This window comes from Sminthopsis crassicaudata, chromosome 3 (assembly GCF_048593235.1).
Source record: "Sminthopsis crassicaudata isolate SCR6 chromosome 3, ASM4859323v1, whole genome shotgun sequence".
Lineage (NCBI taxonomy): Eukaryota > Metazoa > Chordata > Mammalia > Dasyuromorphia > Dasyuridae > Sminthopsis > Sminthopsis crassicaudata.
Window position 1 is genome coordinate 656,650,880 of NC_133619.1, and position 15,995 is coordinate 656,666,874.

Here is a 15,995-nt window from a genome sequence, read left to right on the forward strand (position 1 = left end):
CTTTGCTTTGCTTGCCATAAAAAGCCTTTGTTTATCTGAGATGCCTCCGGGAGGGGAGGGGAGGGGACACGGGTGGGGGAATGCTAGCAGAAATTGTGCCACACTTCAATAAAATGTCCTTGCAAAAACTCTCCTGGCTTTGTTCGTGTTGCTCTTTCGCGTATTCTTGGTTTCATTCTGGCTAGGGATGAGCTTTGCCATCTGTGTCACTTCCACATACTACAATGGGACAGCAGGTGGCACTGGCAACCAAGGGAAGACTATCCTGAGGGGGGGGGGGGAGGTAGGATTTTTGAGTAGCTCCTGTCCCACGTGCCAGGCCCCAACTCCACGGAGATTTCAGAGTTTCACAAAAAAGACAATGCATTCAGAGAGGACCCAGCCTTGACTGACCTCTTAACTGCAGTGCACCTCACTTTCCTCATATGGTCAGTGCAGGGACAGCAGCCCCTGCCTCAGAAGCTTGTTTTGAAGAGCAAATGGAACAATGGCAATCAGTAAGCTTCAAACTCTGGCAGCTGAGAAGGGGGTGCTTAGTGTTCCCAGATTTCCTCTGTTCTTTCCTCCCTCCCTCTCAGGGTCTCTCTCTGCCTCTCTTGGTGGCCCTCTTTGTCTCTCTTTCTGTCTCTGTTTAAGCGGAGGACTGTGTGTCTAGTTTCCCAAAACAGGAGCCTACTCTAGGCCACAGGAAAAGTGGCTGGGAAGGATATAGGACACAAGATGATTGGAATGGGCCAGAACTCTGGAGAAGTGTACTTGAAACAAAGATTCTTCCAAAAGGAGTTAACATTCAGAAGAAGATGGGTATCTAGTTGAGCATGGTGATAAATAGTTCTCTGGTTCAGTATGATTGAATTAATCTTATGACATATAATGGTTTCCTGGTGATATGATAGGCTTATACTCAGTATGATGAATGGATTAAATTGTAATAGAGTATTTAAGAGGTCTCAGTCAGGTCACAGAACAACTGCCTCTCAGTCTCCTTGTATCATCCTCTCACAAGAGATGTATTCCAGCAGCCACTGTCAGGTGACTCCAGTGTATTCCAACAAATGATGACTTGTGATTTATTTATTTTCCATGATTAGCAAGGTATGCATAAATGACTGACAGATTCACGAGCAACTATCCTTTCTTGATACCAAGTGAGCCCATAAATTCAAAAGAATAATAAAATGAAAGAAATGTTTTGGGGCTACTTCCAAATCAGGATTCATCTATGTTGACTTTCCTTTTGCCCTTTAACTGATCCCAATCAAATCCCAGAATACCCACAAAACCCTTCCATTGTTTATCAAAATTGAGGGCAACTCCTGATGCCCTCTACCCTTTACCTCACAGTCTAGTGGGCCTTTCCAGAGAGAAGACATCACCAGTATGGTTGATTCTAGAGAAAGACATGCAGGCTGGGGGCAGCATTCTCAGTCCCTTTCCAGGAAGGGAAGCAAGAAGACACTACCTTCAAAGTCCAGCCCTCTCCATCCGCTGTCTTTGCCTGGGAGGAGCAGTCCCCAAGCCCGGTCTTTATTTGTGGCTGAGAGGGCCCTGGGCCTTGGTTCTCGGTGGGTGTCTCTTCTTGACATCCTGGGACTGCTGCACCTCTCCCACGCTTTCTCTTCTGACATCACCCTCTTGCTCCCGCTTGTCCCGTGTCCCATTCCCTCGGGGTGTGGGCGAGAGTGGGGTTGGAAAAGCACCCGAGCCATGGAGGTGGAGATCCTTCCCACAGCCAAGAAGATAGATAAGATGGTGCAGAACAAGAACATGGCCGGGGCACTGGATTTACTAAGGAACTTCAAGACGTTCCCATGACTCTGGAATTATTGAGGTCCACAAAAATTGGAATATCGGTAAATACTGTACACAAGCAGAGCACAGATAAAGAAGTCACATCATTAGCCAAGTCTCTCGTCTCACGCTGGAAGAAGTCGGTCTCTGGGCCCTCCAAGACTGAAGAAACCAAAAAAGGGACCTGCTCACTCTTCCCAATGCAGGCCTGAGGCAAAACGAGAAAGGAGCTGCAGGAGCAAAGCAAAGGAAGAGACAAAGGCTTCTGATTCCTTCATTAAAGCTTTCCCCCGGGCACCAAGCACTTCAGGTTCGGTTCCAATCTAGTGCCGAGAGTTGCTTGCTGCAGCCCTCAGAACTGGAGGTGACTACTTCGCTATTGGCGCCGATGTAGAAGAACTGGACGCCCAGATTGAGGAAGCTGTATATCAGGAGTTACGGAACAGGGACATGAAGTATCAAAACAGGCTACGGAGGAGAACAGCAAATCTCAAGGATGCAAAGAAGCCAAACTTAAGGAAAAACGTACTGTGTGGGAACATATCTCCAGATTCCTTTGCTAGAATGACTGCAGTCGAAATGGCTAGTGAGGAACTTAAAGAGATGCGCAGAAACCTGACCAAAGAAGCTATTAGAATACATCAAATGGCCCGGACGGGTGGGAACCAAAGGGACCTATTTCGATGTGGCAAATGTAACAAGAAGAACGGTACCTAGACCCAGTTTCACACCCTAAGTCCTTATGAACCTATGACAACATATGTTTTCTGTAACGAATGTGGAAATAGATGGAAGTTGGTTTAGAAGAAGAAATTCGCCAGATACCTGGACACTTACAAAGGAAGATTTTGAATTAGCTTTAAAAACTAAGTCAAGAATCTACTTTCCCTGCAAATGAGATTTTGTAAAGCATAAAAAATTCCTCGGGGTTAGTTATAGTTTTTGTTTTTGTATTTTCTTGAAAAGATTCTTAGAGAGTCAGTGTTAGGTCAGATAGTGTATGGTGTATGGTGTATGTTTAAACATTTTTTTTTCCATTTTAATAACGAAGTCAACATTAAAGTTTTATCAATTTCAACTGTTAGTAACTTATTTCTTTTTCTTCCAAATGGGAAATGAACTTTAACTTTTTTTTTTAATCTGAAACGTACACAAAAACTCTGTTCATGTGAAAGTGGAATTTGCATTTGTTTCTGTACTGACATGTTCCTACTTTATTAAAGGAGAAGAAAGATTAGTGTAATTTTGGGATTGCCAAATGTAGTGTGGTAAAGAAATCATATTTGGACAGCTGATCTAGTTTATAGATACCATTTTCAATGAGTCTCTCCCATTGATCATAAGGACTGTTAATAAGCCTTAGTGATTAGATATCCTTTTGCATCTGTGACTAGCTGTGACCAATTGCAATTCTTGTACTTCTTAACTCTAAATTACTGCTCTTAATAGATCTTCCATGGGGGAAATTGATTTTAAATAAATTGTTGTTAAAAGTGATCAATTGTCCTTTTTTCTTTGTTTGGTAGCAGATTTTAAATTCAAATTTTAAATTTAAATTAAAAAAATTTAAATTTAAACTTCAAAAAATCCTTAATCTTGTTTTCTGTGTGATTTTGGGCAAGTCAATTAATTTCTCTCAGCTACAATTTCTTGAACAGTGAAAGGAAGAATAATAACGGCACTTACCTCCCAACATACTTGTAAAGGTCAAATGCTGTATTTTAAAGCTCTTAGAACACGTATAGCACATAGTCAGCACAAAATAAAAGTATGGTTTCTTCCCTTTATCTTGTTTGATTTTGGATATGTTTCCTTTAAAAAAAAAAAAGGGGGTACAAATTGTCACAGACTCTTATCTGTGGGAATCTGTAGAGCTCCAGTAGTGTCCCTATCTGGACAGAAAGAGCAGACATGGCTCCTCCAATAATGGCTATTACCTTGTCCTGCCTCTCACAGCTAAAATTTGGAGTGGAGGTCAGGCCCTGACCTGACAGCCACTGCAGGGAGCTCTCCAATGTCCTGCAATCCTTATAGTAGGTGTTGTAGATGTGAAACAACTGGGTAATGTTAGGGAACAGCCGAGGGTCTCTGAAGATCTACTCCACATCAAACCTCAGGGCCAGAACCTGCAGAAATTTTTGTACAGCCACCTGCAGGAGTGGGGAGCAGATCAGAAGCTAGCAACAAGTTCCATAGAACTCATGAACTTCAAAGAGACTCATTCTAAGATTAGATTATAGGGTCCAGAGCTCAGGCAGCCTGATATGTATCACAAACACCTCCTTTTTACATCAATTACCCCCTTCATTATTAACCCTCTTGAATGTTTGAGTGTAGATAAGTGGTGGGGGAATTCTTGGCAATGTCTCTGGCAGGTACTAAGCACATAACAAATGCTTATTGACTGACTGATCACCTGGGAGATCTGAGGAACTGACCCAGAAATCAGCATGAGTAACAAGGAAACTTTCTTAAAGAGCTCAATTAGAATTTCAGCACAATGGGGCCCATTTTTAGAAAACAGCCTTCTGTTTCTGTTCAAGGAAACTGTTTAGAGAGCATTGACAAGGTTATGAAAAGCTTGTGATTTTAGGAGATCACTGAACTTTTAAAAACTGTGCAGGTCATATGTCCTTGTTTTTCTCTAGAAAAAGAATTGGATCTAGAGGAATGGGAATTAATAGGGAGAGGAATTAAGGGAACACTACAATTCCAAACCAAATTTAATTTCCAAAGATACACTTCATACCTACAATTTCATCCAAGTGCTTTAGTAATGTTAGATGAAAGAAAAAGAAGATGAGACTATTGTAGGAGTTAAAAACTTGCAGGAATTTATTGGATTTCTGGCACATGAACTAATGGACAATGGGCTTATGGACATGTATAAATTCTCAATTGATGATTATTTCATCATGTTATTTGTTACATCACCTCTAGCATGTGTCATAATACTATGCCTTCATGTAATTTCTGTAATTATAGGTAATACCTCCCATATTGATGGATTTAGGTTTCAGTCATGACCACCCTATGCTCTAAATCAAAAGAAAAGGGGAGATGTTAGGTCCTTAGTAGTAGCTAAGTCGGTCCTTAACAATTCTCTAGCTCAGGGTTCACATCTTTACTTCACACCTTGAAAAGGAGTTTACACCTTTAGACTTGTGAAAAGGAGTTTAGCCCTTTAAAAGGAGCAAGCTCATTGGTTGTAGGAGTTCCCACAGGCCCCTGGGAGTACCCACAATCCCATTCTCTGGGAGGATAAAAGGAGAAGGCAGTTGGTAAGGAAGCAGTCTGGAGTGGGTTAAGGACAAGACTTCCCAGGAGAACTTCAGGGAAGCTCGAGGAGATTCAGAGCCAGGATTGAGGAAGAAGAGGATTCCAGATTCAACCTCTGCTCTGGCTGGAGGCTCCAGAAGAAGCCTGCTCGGGGAGAAAAGGATTTCAAGAAAAGAAACCTCCTCCCAGAGAAGGATTTTAATTGACGGACAAGAGAACACTACAGACCGGCCCTAAGGAGGACGTGGCCAGTCCAGCAGCGATGCTCACTCCCGCAGCCCCTCTAGGCCCTCAGGCGGCCATGCCCTTGGCCGAGAAGGCCCCAGGCCCCAGTGCCGCCGGGCAGGACCGCCCCTCCCGGGGGCCCCACAGGGAAGGCGTCGGAGCTGAGAACCAGCCCCCGATGGGCTGTGCTCCTGACGCCCCGCAGGGCGCGGATCCCGGCCCTTCTCCTGTCTGGGCCCATCCCTCCTCGCCGAAGCAGCCCTCGGCGGCGGGGCCCCAGCAGCCTCCCCTGGAGAACTGCGGCGCCGCTTGCTCCGGAACGCTCCAGGTCGTCCTCTGCAACCATTCCCTGTGGCTCACGTTCCATCGGCAGCAGAACGAAATGCGCCTCAGCAGGCCGGGCCGGGCCATGTTCCCCTTCCTGGCTTACCACATCCGGGGCATGGACCCCCGGGCCCGCTACCGCGTCTCTGTGGACATGGTGCGCGTCGACCAGCATCACTGGCGCTATGAGGAGGCCGGGTGGGCTCCGTATGGACCCGAACAGAGCCACGTTCCCGGAAACCAGGTGTATGCGCACCCAGACTCCCCCAACACGGGCGCGCACTGGATGGGGCGCGAGATCGCCTTTAAAATGCTCAAGCTCAGCAACGAGGAGCCCGCTGGCGGGAGCGCGCCGCGCGCCCTCCGGCTCCGGTCTCAGCACCGGTACCGGCCCCGGCTCCACGTGGAAGAAGTCGCCTGTGGAGACCAGGAAGCGCCGGGCGCCCCCTCCCGGAGCCACGTCTTCAGCTTCCCCGAGACCGAGTTCATTGCCGTGACTGCTTATCGCAACCGGGAGCTCATCCGCCTCAAAATCGAGCACAATCCCTATGCCAGGGCCTTCCGCACAGACGCGCCCTCGGCAGGAGCCTTGAGCGCCGGGCAGCCGCCGGGACCAGCCGCCGCCGCCCCCTCCTCAGAGGCGGCTCCGGACCCCGCCGGCCAACGGCCAGTGCCCCAAGAGCGCCAGGCCCGGGACCGGGAAATCTGGCCTGGCGGCACCCTGACGGACTCGGAAGCTGCAGTCCCGGGGGAAAGGGCCCCCAAGAAGAGGCGTCTGTCTCCTGGGCCTTCAGGCAGCCCCGCCATGTCCTCAGCGAGGCCCCAGCGAGCAGCCCAGGCCCAGCGGCTGCCGGCTCCAGAAGCCAGCGCCAAAGCCTCCCCAGCAGCAGCTGCTGAGCGCCCTGGCGGCCTGCTGGGAACAGAAGAGGCCGCTGTGCAGGGGGGGAACAGCGCGATCCCCGCGGCCTGCTGGGCCATGCAGCAGCCCCAGCAGCCCCTGCACTGGGGCTTGGACTGCACTCCCAGCAGCCTGCAGACCTCCACTGCTCCACTTGCCGCGTCTTATGGCTTCGGTCTAGAGGGTCTGCTCCACCTCCTGCAGGAGCCCACATTGCCGGCAGAACCCTCCCAGGACAGCGGTGGGGACAGCCGCCCATCTCTACCTCTGCACCCTGTCCCTGGAGCCCACGGAGAGCCAAGTGTTGAAGAGCAAATCTGGCTCCTTCTGAGGCAAATAGAGCTGGAAGAGGCAGCCCTGGCTGAGGGAGCTCCCAAGAGGAGACGTTTATCTCCTGCTCCTGCAGGCAGCCAGGCAACGGGTTCAGGGAGGTCCGATGGAGAAGCCCAGGACCCGCTTGTTACAGCTGCAGCGGGCAGCCCCTCCACCTTCTCAGAAGCAGCTTCTGAGGGCCCTGGCCACCTGCTGGGTGTGCAAGAGGCTCCTATCCTGGAAAACAGGAGCGGGATCCCTGTCCTCTGGAGTGCCCCCCAGCAGCCCCAGCCATCCTTGCACTCTTTCTTTTACTCCCCTCCCAGCAGCAGCCACAGCAGGAGTCTGCCAAGCTTGGAAGATGTGGCCATGGGGCCCCCCACTTCTCCACTTGCCATGCCTCATGAGCCCAGTCCCGAGGAGGCTCTCTTCTCCCTACTGGAGGCATCCGGCTGCCTCTCAGAAAACTCCCAGGGGACCAGGAGCGACTGTCTCCCCTCTGGGCCCTCCCAGCCAATGCATCCCGCCCCTGGAGCCCAAGAAGCCCAAAGTCTGCAACAGGAAATCTGGACGTCTCTCACAGAGACAGTCTCAGAAGATTCGCCCCAGGATCCAAGAATTTTGGAGAAGACACCTTTGTCTCCCAAGAATGACAGTGGCCAGGACCCCTCTTTCTTCATCCCCGACTTTTCCTGGGATTCCCTCTTCTTGGAATGAGCAGCCCCTTGGAGACCTAGAACATTGAGAAGCTCACAGAAGCACACACAGACACATCCTGCCATGCAGCCATGCTCAGATACACACCCACTCACACCCACCCACTCACAGACACAAGGAGACACTCACACATGTCAAATGCAGCCAATAAAGAAGCATTCCTTTGGACTCCAACTGCAGGGGATGGGGGAGAGGGAGGAGGGCTTACCCAGTGCAATGGACAGTAGAGCAGATGGGCAAGTTCGGACTCAATCCGCCTTGGCTAATGATGTTCTGCTCTGAGGAGAGGACCATCTAGGGGAAAAAGAATCTCTTTTCTCTTATTGGTCCTGCCTGTCAATGTTATGCTTTGGTCTGGTGGATAGGAGGCCCACAATGCCTCTATGCACAGACAATTTTGCCACACGAACCCTTGCAAAACCTTGTGTTTCAATTTCTTCCCTTTCCCCTCACTCCCTCCACATATGACCAGTTAGGCAATATATATGAAACATATTGTTAAATGGATGTTAAATCCAAGATATGCACACATATGCATTAAATCATCTCACTGCCCAAGAAAAATCAAATCAAAAACAACCAAACTGAGAAAGAAAATAAAATGCCACCATGCAACCACAAAAAGAATGAAAATGCTATGCTGTGATCCACGATCATTTCTTACAGAATGGCAATATCATATAATAATAGGATATAACATATAATATTATATAATAATATAATTATATGTAACATAATATATCATCTATCATAGAATTTTTTATACAATGATGATATTACATATAATAAAATAGAAAAATAGAATATAAAATAAAACAAAATAATGTCATGTAATATAATGTAACATAATATAACATAACTTATAACATAACAGTATAATACAATATAATGCAATATAATATAACATGTCATAGGATGATAGGAAAATAAAATGCCACCATGCAACCACAAAAAGAATGAAAATGCTATGCTGTGATCCACGATCATTTCTTACAGAATGGCAATATATCATATAATAATATAATATAACATATAATATTATATAACAATATAATTTTATATAACATAATATATCATATATCATAGAATTTCTTATACAATGATGAAATAACATATAATAAAATAGAATAATAGAATATAAAATGAAACAAAACGATGTAATGTAATGTAACCTAAGATAACATATAACATAACAATGTAATATAATATAATATGTCATAGGATGATAATATATCACATTCCTTTTTCCTACCTCAGATACCTCAATATATATTAAACAAAATTAATTGAAGAGATATATACTATCTTTACATAGGGAGATTTTTAAAAATCCTAATTCAGGAAAAAATATTACAGGCAAATAAAGAAAAGTATAAATTCAACTTGCCCAGATGTCTATGCAAATCATTGAAACAATCCAACAACAATAAAGTGTGGATAAGACATGAAAAAAACCTAATTTTTTGTCTATATGAAACATACTTAAATAGCAAAGACATGAACAAAATAGAAATACGAGACGAGAAGAAAAATTGACCACAGATCAGTTGATTTTCCTAAAGTTGGAATTGAAAGTTAGCTATCAGACCGATCAAAAAATAATTATTCACACCATAAGGAGAAGGAAACAATTGCACTGTGCATAAAGGGAATAATAAACGACAAATAGATATTTATATAAAACATATACACTCGATTTAAAAAGAAAAATAGCTAAATTAATACATGTAGATAGTAATGCAAAAATAAGAAGGAACCTTAAGGTCCCTCTCTAAGTTCCAGATAAAATCAATACAAAATTAAACAAAAGCAAAAAAGATTGTTGAAAACATTGCTGGAGCAAGTGGAACCAAAAGATTTTTTGACATCCTAACAACTTATACTGCCACAAAATATACCAACTCCTCACAACCACATACAACTTTTATAAAAATTGGCAATGCATAAGAGCCTAAGATATGTTGCAAATAAAGGAAATAAATGCAAGAGTAGTAAACATTTCTTTTATTGCCCATAATTCAATAAAAATAGTAATCATTATATGGAGCATAAAGAAAAGCTTCAGATTGAAATAATGATTTACAATAAAATCCAAAATAAAGACTGTCTCAAAGAATTAAAGACATAAAAGAATAGCATTTTATAATAATATGAAATTTATGGAATGCACCTAAAGCAATCTTCAGGAAGCAAAAAAAAAAAAAAAAAAAAAAAAGCACAAATTATAACACACAAACACACAATAACAAAAAAGAAAAAGGAAAGAGTGATAAAGCAGATATGAATTTCCTAAAAATTAAAAAAATACAAACCAACCTATAATAAGAATAATATGTGAGATGTTTTAAAATAGAGGAGAAATAGATAAACTAAAAAACAAAAAATTTTGGAAAAGATACAAATCTAAGATGTTTCAAAAGATTAACAAAATAAATAAACATTTAGCCAAACTGGTAAAAGAGGACAGGAGAGGATTCAGGGAAGATTACAGATTATGTCAGAAAAATTTAACCTCTCCACACTTTCTCCTCAAGCAAGACATAATTGCATCTCAGGGAAAACATGGACCCATTAAAAAATAAATATGTGTTGGAATACAACAGTAGTCTTCCAGAGACCAGGAGGGAGGTTTGGCTCTTGAAAAGTATAAACTTCTCCAAGCTAACACCACTGAAAGAGCAAGGAGTGAGCCTTAGGGCTAGTTGGGTTAGAAGATAACATCAACAGTATGCAGAGTTGGACTTCTGAGTTGGGGAACATTAAGGAAATCTCAGCTGATAAGGGACACCAGGCCCAGCTGTGCTTCCTCCTTGCAGCCCTGCATGAGAAGGAGCTAGCACATTCCTGATCAATACAGAAGCAGTGGGGAGGGATTCTGGCTACACTCATTCACAGAAGAGTGAAGTTCTTGGTTTCAGGTTCCAGGTCAGAGAAGAGAACTGAGCGAGCACCTGAGGCCAGAGACCCCATGTCCCATACCTCAGGATTAGGGGGGATTCCAGTACTACTAACATCTCACACCATGTGCCAAGAGAAGGTCAAAATGGGTAAATAATTTAGACAAAGCATAACACCATAAACAAATTAGAAAAGCATGGAAAAAGGAAGAATTTATCACCAAACAAAGGATAGAGAAAATTATGAATGGTAAAAGAGATAATATTGATTTCATGGAATTAATTTTTTTTCCACAAACAACATCAATGTATCCAAAATTAAAAGGGAAATAAGAAACTGGAGAAAACATTTTAGGGTAAATTTCTCGAATAAAGCCCGCATGTTTCCCAATTATTTAGGGAATGTAACTAAATTTATTAAGATAATGGTCATTGCCCAATTGGGAAGTGGTTGAAGTTTATGAACAGGCAGTTTTTAGAATGAAAAATCAAAACTCTTCATGATCTTATAAAAATGTTCTATATCACATATTTAGAGAATTGTAAATCAAACAACTCTGAGGTATTACCTCCAAGGGGCATATGTGTAAATGGATGTATTTAAGCCACCTCTGCCAAAAAAAAAGCATTATATATAATAATAAACACAAGAGTAAAGAAAGGTACTTATTCTCCCAAGTGAGGGAATTAAGACAGTGAATTGTTAACTGTAGAATTTGACACTGACTCACACTGACTCCATCTTATGACTCAGTTCTGTAGCTAGCTTGGTTTCTATTCAATTATGAATCCAATTTCTATCAAAATTTAAAAATTTATTGTTGCATTGTTTGAATCCAGCCCTGCATGGCTAAGCAACTAGACCACCTCTTCATTCTACTTAGAGGCCCTTATCCAATAACCTTGGTTACAGTGACCTGAAATTGATTCAGATTCAAAGACTGACATAATAAATTTGCTCAGAGTTGTGCAACTCCAGCAATCTGTTTTATGTGAAAACTAGCCCTGGACTGATCAATTAGTTTTCTTATTTCATTTCCATATGCCTTTCATTGCTTTCAGACATTTTGGAGAAGGGAGCATCGCATTTTCTGATTTCAAGGAACTGTTCCTGTTCACTCTACCTTTCTCAACTTGGAAAATGCCTAGCCTTTAATACTACCAGAATTCAGTAGTATTACCTGATGTTTTATTCTTTCTTTTTAATTAATATTTTTAATATTTAAAAACTTCTATCTCCCCTTGTATTCATGGTGAAGGCCTAAGCTAAGCAGACCTCATTTCAGTTTGTTAGACAATTGGAATGCATTGGTTAATGAATCTCAGAAGATCAAATCAATGTTTTCTCAATCACCTATTTATATTATGCTTTATTAATTTCATGAAATCAAAATTATCACATAAAATTTTAAAAAATTTACTAGAGCAGAGCTATTATTTAGTTAAACTCAAAAGAGGAAAGATAGATTTCATGACTTTACATAATGCTATCATAAAAGTAGTCAGGATAAAGAGATAAACAGAGGAAGCATATTATTCTTAAAATCATCATAAATACTTATATTCCTGAAAATTGTTTTCAGAGCCTCATCTAAGTGCTAATATTTTGACTCATAATCATTTTCCTTAATGAAATTTCCTGCCACTCTTCTATGCTCCAGTCTTTTAAAATTGTGTTATTTAGTCTTCAACTGCTTTTTTATTCTGTCTTCAAGAATCTTTGTTCAATGTTCTTTTGATTACACTGTGAAAAATTTTATGTTTGATATTTCTGTTTTCCAGTCCTTTGTGTGTAGAGGAGATCATTTGTTATAAATCTGCCATATACAGTTAAGTGTGTAGATATCTTTATATTGCCATTCATTTATTTCCAAAGAGCTAGTATCTCTAATTTTCCTAAAGTTTTATTCAAATCCTTATTTATAATTTTGTTAGACTTGTCTGGGTCTAAAAGGTTAGATGGAAGTCCTTAAATGTTACAATTTCTCCTTATATATTTCTCCTTCCAATCTGGTTCATTACTCCTTTAAAAATTTAGATCCTCCAGTAGTAGGGTAAAAATGGATAACTGATATATTCAATAAGATTTTGAATTAAATAAGTAAACCTCTTTGAAGTGTCATTGACGAATTACCATTTCCGTTAAAACTGGAGCAAGAAAGACCTGGAAAAGTGACTAGGACTGATTGGTGGGATTAAGAATTGGAGTATTCAAAATAGCTCCCTACTTGTGCTTATGGTGAGGATGTAATTTCTTCTGATTCTCTTCTCTTGGAATGAATGAGGAAAAGACTATATGGCATCATTTGTTCCAGTGACTTTTCAGTGTCCGTAAGGATGCAGCAGTTTTTAGAAAGCAATGTTAGGGGTTTCTAAGAACAGAAACTGAAATCCTGACCAAGTCAAAGCAAGTTGAGGGTTATCTGGTCTCAAAGATTGGCCATACCAGGCTCCTTTCAAGCTCAGTCAAATGTGAGTAGCTCTGAAGCCCTCTGCTGGGTACTGGGAGCTTCTTTTACATTCTGACAAGAGGTTTCTGAATTTCATCTGACCCAGTATCAAATGGAGTTGCCAGTGTGGTTGTATGTCACCGACACTGGAGTAGTGAGCTTCACATCCACCTGGTCCTGTGGTCAGCCAGGGTAGGTCATAAACTTGTTTTGCCACAACACTGTGGTTTGCTTGAGAGTCATAACCCTCCCAATAGGTAATCATCTGCCCAGGCTCCCACATCTATCCTTTTGTGATTACACCTGTCCATATTCCCAAGCCTTTCCTTTGCATAGAACAAATCAACTTGCTTTAAACCTCAATTGCATAATGAGAAAAAGATATAAAAAAGTGAGTGAAGAAAATAATTCATTAAACATCAGAATTGAACAAATGGAATTGAATGACTCGAGGAAACACCCAGAATCAGTCAAGCAAAACCAAAAAATTGAAACAATGGACAAAAATATCAAATATCATCTTGGGAAAACAAAGGACATAGAAAATAGATCTAGGAGAGAAAATCTGAGAATTATTGGACTTCCTGAAAAATATGATGAAAAAAAGAGCCTGGACAGCAGGAAATTATCAAAGAGAACTGCCCAGATGTTATAGAAACAGAGGGTAAAAATATAAATTCAAAGAGTTCATCAATCACCTACTGAAAGGGACCCTAAAATCAAAACACCAAAAAATAATCGTGGCCAAATTCCAGAAAAATCAGATGAAGGAAAAAGTCTGCAAATTGCTAGGGAAAAAATCAATTACTGGATTACCCAGGAGCTAGCAATGTCCATAGTAAAGGATCGCAGGGCCTGGAATGTAACGTGCTCTCCTGGCAGTTACAATTACTAGTCTGTCCTAGACCCACCAGAGTACCTTTGACCACTGTCCTTTGCAGTGTGAGCTCTACCCGGCTCGCCTCCTCTGAGGCCTTATAAGGTCTCTGGTCACAATCTCTTGAATCTATAGCTTAGTAACCGGTAGCGCACTCAAGAACAACCACGTGTAATCTTAAAAGCCTTTATTATACCTACTCACATAATGCCCTAGCTGATGCCCTGACTTGTTGGTTCCCGAGTGAACACCTGGTCAGAAGACCCATGTGTTCACTACCAAAATCCTTACCTCTTTCGGCTACCCATCTTGGCTTGGCCACCCAGGCTAGGAGCCAGGGTGAACAGCAGGAGGTTAAAGAGGGCGGTTGCTGCCTGCAGTGGGCTTACATAGGGCCTGTGAGGTCACACACACAGCCAATCAGCGAGAGAGTCACCCATTACGAAACTATCTCAATATGGCCAGGATCCCGCCCAAGGGCAGTCCTAATATCCACAGAAATTACTTCTGGGCCTCAATCTCCCGATGCACTGTGTCCGCCCATTTAAAGGGCCCTTACACTGGAATATGATATTCTGAAAGGTAGGGAACTGGGTATACAGCCAAAAATAACTTAAACTGCCAAAATGAGCATTTGTTTTTTCCAGGGAATAAGATGGATATTCAATGAAATAAGTGAATTTCATCTATTTCTGATGAAAAAATTGGAACTAAACAAACGTTTGATCTACAAATATAGAACTCAAGAGAAATTTAAAAATGTAAAAAAAATCTTAGGAACTATACTTCTGCTATAAAAATATATAAAGAACACATGTATACTTTGTTCTAGAAACCAGAGGTGGAAAGGCAATTGTACCAGAAAAACGGTAAAGTGGGGTTTCTACATCTCACGAAGAGGAAATGGAAACCTATTATATCTGAAAAAAGAAAGGAGGAGGATGAACATGGAGTGTAACCTACTCTCATCAGAATTGACCAAAAGAGGAAAATATTAGACATATTTGATTTATGGCGAAACTTCTCCCACCTCATTGAAAGTAGGAGGGGAAAAGTGAAAAGGGAAGGAGTAATCAAAGTGGAAGGGAATACAAAAATTGTGAGGAAAAGGGGTAAGATAGGGGGATTAACTCTAAGGTGGGGAGAGAGAGGCCTGTGAGAAGCAAATGGTGCTCACAAGTTTAATATTGGGGAAGGAATAAGGGGGAAGGAAAGGAGAAAAGCGTAAGCAGGGGATAACAAGATGGTAAGCAATACAGAATTGGATATTTTAACCATAAATGTGAATGGGGTAAACTTCCACATAAAGAGGAAGCAGCTAGCAGACTGGATTAAAACCCAGAATCCTACAATATGTTGTTCACAGGAAACACACTTGAAGCAGGGTGATACATAAAAAGTAAAGTAAAAGGTTGGAACAGAATCTACTATGCTTCAGGTGAAGTCAGAAAAGCAGTGGTAGCCATTCTGATCTCAGATCAAGCAAAAGCAAAATTTGCTAATTAAAAGAGATAAAGAAGGGCACTATATCTTGCTAAAGGGTAGCATAGATAATGAACCAATATCAATATTAAACATATGTGTAACAAGGGGTGTAGCATCTAAATTCTTAAAAAAGTAATTAAGAGAGCTGCAAGAAGGAACAGACAGCAATACTATAATAGTAGGAAATCTCAACCTTGCACTCTCAGAATTAGAAAAATCAAACCACAAAATAAATAAGAAAGAAATTAAAGAAGTAAACAGAATACTAGAAAAGTTAGATATGATAGATCTTGGGGAAAAACGAAATGGAGACAGAAAGGAGTACATTTTCTTCTCAGCCGTTTCTATTTTGTTCATGTTGATTGGTATAGCATCGAATAAGTAGATTAATTTAGGCAGTAAACTTTTATTATATTAACTTGGCCTAACCATGAACACTTGCTATTTTCCCAAGAGATTAAATGTGACTTTATTTATGGGGAAAGTCTTTTGTAATTGTATTCATATAGTTCTTCACTTTTCCTTGGTAGATGTAATACCCAGGCTATCTTTCTGGAGGTCCTCCAGAAGGCCTTCATCTCAGCAGGATAATCATCATGAGGATGGACAGAAATAGACTCTAAAGTCTTTACTGAGTCTTTTAGAAGTCTGTGTCTGTCACAGTCTGACCCAATTTCAGTTTGAGCCCGTCTCCTTGAGCAGTCTGCCAGTCCACCTGTCTAAACCAGTCTCAGTCTGAG

The 15,995-nt window shown here is 41.8% G+C and overlaps 1 pseudogene; it reads left to right on the forward strand.

The window, feature by feature from the left end:
• Positions 1–1,707: 1,707 nt before the first annotated feature.
• Positions 1,708–2,595, forward strand: LOC141562691 (transcription elongation factor A protein 1 pseudogene; annotated as a pseudogene).
• The last annotated feature ends 13,400 nt before the right edge of the window (positions 2,596–15,995 follow it).